Consider the following 4,025-nt stretch of genomic DNA (forward strand, 5'->3'; position numbering starts at 1 on the left):
GAACCCCCTTCCTGCCGCTCCCGCCCCTCCGGAGGCTCTTTCTCGCCTCCCAGCCAGGCTCTGGTGTTGCTGGAGGGTTTCATCCCTCTGCCGCAGCGGCGGGCACCTGTAGCTTTGCAGGAACCAGTGGTTCTGCGCGGTGGCACAGTACTGGGCACACTGGTGGCCAGGCAAGGACAGGGGTCCCTGTCTTGGGGTGAGAGGGACATGGCGGCTTGCATTTGTAGCCCAAAGGTGGCAGAGGCCTCGTCTGTCCCTGGGGTCCCTCCTGCCACCGCCACCATGCCACACCGCCACCATGCCACTGCCCTGTCCCTCAGGGTGCGGAGGAGCCTGGCTCTCCGCAGAGACACCGATTTAGGCCATTTCTTCCTCCCCCCGGCACCAGGAGAGGGGCTGCCCACCGGGGAGGAAGGAGCACAAACCAGATGCTCTCTCCCTTCTGCACCCATACCCTGCTCTCAGCCCCCCAAACCTGCTCCGTTGTTCTTGGCATTATAATTTATCCCAGCAAAACCCAGCGAGAAGGAGCAGCATCCCCCTGGGCCCCCTTGGCTCGCCCCCAGCATGGGAGATGGGGGCCGCTCGGTCTCCAAATCTGCCTTTTTGACCATAAAAGGGCAGGCACGCGGCCCGCCGGGGGATGGGAAAGGGAAGGCAGAGCTATTTATAGCTGAGCATCAGGACCTCAGCCTGAACCCGGGGTTAATCAGCCTGCGACCAGATTAGGATCTCCCTTGGCCCCTCCATTTTCTCATAAACCTTTGATTTAATACCAGCGCTGGTGAGGGAGAGAAGAGAGGAGGCACCTCTCCTCCATGGAGGCCACCATGATCTGGTGGGGGACGGGATGGAGATGTTGGGGATGGGATGGAGATGCTGGGAGAGCTGGAAGGCCCCGGTGGAAAGGAGCGTTGGAGCTGTCCTGCCACCAGCTTGTGCTGCAAAGGCACAGCGAGCAGCATCCCCGTATGATCGCTGCCTGTGAGGGACACCCAACAGCAGAAGGTGCCCTGGGGTCAGTCCCTTACATTTCTAGAGTTGAGTAAGTCCTTCCAGCAAGAGCTCGTTCCCCTCCATCACCCCAGCCCTTGCCACCCACGAAGGGGGAGCTGGGGGGGTCCTTGGGTAGGTTTTACCTTGCGTGGTGTCACCCAGCAATGAGTCCCTCAGACAGCGGGAGGTGGCATCAGGGCTGCTTGGGGAGCTGATGACCAGAGCTGGATCAAAGCTTGGCTGGGGCAGGGACGGAGCCCCAACGGCTGGTGAAGACCAGGATTTTGGGGGCCAGGAGGAGGGGAAAAGGCACCTGCATGGGGCTGAGCATCGCCCAGTGCCTTCTGCCCTCCTCCAGAGAGTGGGGCAGCCCAGAGCCGCTGGCGGCAGAGCCCTCCTGGCCAGGGGTTCAGGCTTCCCTCAAAAGCCCAGGTCTGGCCTCACGGCTGGGGAATGTCAAGGAGAAAACAAATCCCAACTGCTATTAAAAAAGGACATTTCCTGCAGCGGCAGCCTGCCTGGAGAGGGGAAAGGGCGCTGTGTTGTAACCGTGGGGAGGGCCGAGCTCTGACTCAGCCCAGCGCCACGGGGGAGGCAGCTTGTGGCCACCGAGCACTCACCCGCCTGCTCCCATCTTCCCGGCACCCACCGGCGGTGCAGGGTGGGCCAGCAGGGTGGGCCAGCAGGGCACGCGGCTTGGCAGAGGCGAAGGCTGGAGGTGAGCAGCGGGTGGGAGCAGGGGCAGCGCTGGCGTGACCAAGAGGGTGCTGGGGGGACTGTCCTGGGTGTGCACGCCGTGCCCCAGGCATGCTCTGCAGAGCTTCGGCTGAGGGGTGGGGTGGTGGCTGGTGGTCCCCCCAGTGTCGGCAGGGCCACGAGTCCAGCCGTTATTCTGCTTTCTCCTGAAGCCAGATGGCATGTTCATACCCGATGTGAGCGAGGGGACGAGCAACTTGGGGCTGTAGCTCTCCTCCTGGCAGGCACTGCTCAGGGGACACTGGTGTCCCTAACATGGAGATGCCCCAGCAGCAACATGCATGCTGGGGAGCAGGGAGTGGTGGCCGCATGGCACGCTGGTGGCAGCCTCCTTTCCTCAGGAAACTGGGACAAAACCGAGTGGAGATAAGGGAGGAAGGGCAGGCCCTGCAGCACTGGCTTTTATGCCCCATCTTGGGGACATGTGATGGGGACATCAGGGGAGGATGGGGGTGCCTCCCTTCCCCACAAGACCTCCCCTCGAGGGGCAGGGGCAGGCAAGCCCCAGCAGATGTTTTGCCTCTGACCCGGCAGGATGCGCCGCCCGGCACATTCCTCCAGCCTTTCTTGGTATTTCTTCCCCTCCTGCCACCTCCGCGGGGACAGCAGCTGAAGTCTCCCAGCCCCATGCCACAGGGACAGAGAAAGCTCCATTCCATCTTTTCCCACCAAGGCCAGGATAGTGGCAGGCGAGAACAGGGGCCATCCCCAGGCCCCCCTGAATGCCTGGGGACCTGCTCACCACCACAGGGAGAGGGGAACATGCCCCACACCCTTGGGCTTTGGGCACATACGGCTTCGAGCAATCAAAGGGAAGCCTTTGAGTGGCTATTGTAGCGTTTCTTGTGTACCCAGAGCTGTTAGCATTGATGTCTTCAGTCCCATGGGGTGCTGGGCACCCAAGTGGGCTCCAGAGCAGCTGCCCACGAAGAGACCCAGGAGCTTGTGGCTCCACACCAGTCCACACTTGACTCTGCATCATCACGCTGACTGCCATCCTCTATGTCTTGCAGGCTCAGCCGTGGGAGTCCTTGGGGACATGGAAGCTGCCAAAGGCATGTGATGACTGTACAGACCCAGAAACATGGCCAGCGACGAGACAGGCAGAGCTGACATGCCGACACGCTGCCAATGCGGACACCGCCACGTGCCCTTTCCCCGGGCACAGGAGGCTGCACGCTGCGGGCAAGCCTGACCCTGTTGCCCCCTGCCCGGCTGTGCAAAGGGGGGCTGACCCCCAGGGGCTGGCTCCCAGGGCATGCTGCGGTGCCGCATGTGGCTCCTTGCTGAAAGCATGGTGACACCTTCCTGGGGGTATGCACGGGGCCAGAGTGCTGCCCAGCAGGGCCAGCAGCAGGGCAGAGGCTTTGCAAAAGCATAGGGTGGCAGGAAGGTCCCTGCAGCACCTCCCCTGGCTCTGGGTCCCTGTGGCTGTTCCCACACTTGGCTGGAGCTCAAGGCTGGCCTGGCCATGGCTGGTATGGAGATAACCCCGCACTGGCCAAGGCTGCTCCCAAACCTCATTCCTGACTGATGGATGCCGCAAGCTTGAGGCTCCATGGGGCTGTTTCCCCCCTTCTTTCCTACCAAGAACCAGGGGCAGCAGACGGGGAGCCTGGCACATTGCATGGGGTGGTTTCTGCTCCAGTTCCCAACTGGGTGCACCCGGCCGGGGGCCGGTGCCGGATGCAGGGGCTCACGCCAGAGACACACCATCTGCTTCTCGTCAGGCTGCTGGGAGCGCCGGGGCCTGGCAGTGGGACGCGGTTGTGATAGATGGTCTGTTTATCACGTTTCAGTTCTGCTCAGGATGTTAGTGTTTGTCTGTGAAAGACATTTTTGGGCTCAGCCACTCCCTCCCATCCTCCCTCTCCTCCTGCTTCCCCCCAGATCCTCACGTGTGGGTCTGGATGGGCTGATACCTGTCCAGACCTGGGGGTGAAGGTCCAGGGTCTTTCCCCCTGCAGCCCCTGATCCTCATCCATGTGAAGGGGGGGCTTAGCCCTGCCACCCTGGGATAGGCTGGTGTCTGAGCTTGGGAAGCTGAGGTGGTGCTGGCCAGCCGCAGGCTCTCCTCTGATGGGGACAGGAACAAGGGTGGGGAGGGACAGCAGGAACTTTTACATGCTCCTCAAACCTCGGGGTGGGAAAGGGACAGAGGGCAGGGAGGGATGCACTGTGTGATACCCTCAGCTCCACACCGTACTGAGGTGTCCTGGCCCTACTGAGTGGAAGTCCTGGGCCCTGGGGGGAGTCCTGTTACCCTCACCCTC

At 62.2% G+C, this 4,025-nt stretch overlaps 1 long non-coding RNA gene across 1 annotated transcript; it reads left to right on the forward strand.

Annotated features, from left to right (window-relative positions):
• Positions 1 to 1,561: 1,561 nt before the first annotated feature.
• On the forward strand, positions 1,562 to 3,563 carry LOC119152908. The gene is made up of 2 exons (XR_005105973.1): positions 1,562 to 1,714; positions 2,766 to 3,563. It is a non-coding gene; the product is annotated as an uncharacterized LOC119152908 (long non-coding RNA).
• The last annotated feature ends 462 nt before the right edge of the window (positions 3,564 to 4,025 follow it).

This window comes from Falco rusticolus, chromosome 8 (genome assembly GCF_015220075.1).
Source record: "Falco rusticolus isolate bFalRus1 chromosome 8, bFalRus1.pri, whole genome shotgun sequence".
NCBI classification, from domain to species: domain Eukaryota; kingdom Metazoa; phylum Chordata; class Aves; order Falconiformes; family Falconidae; genus Falco; species Falco rusticolus.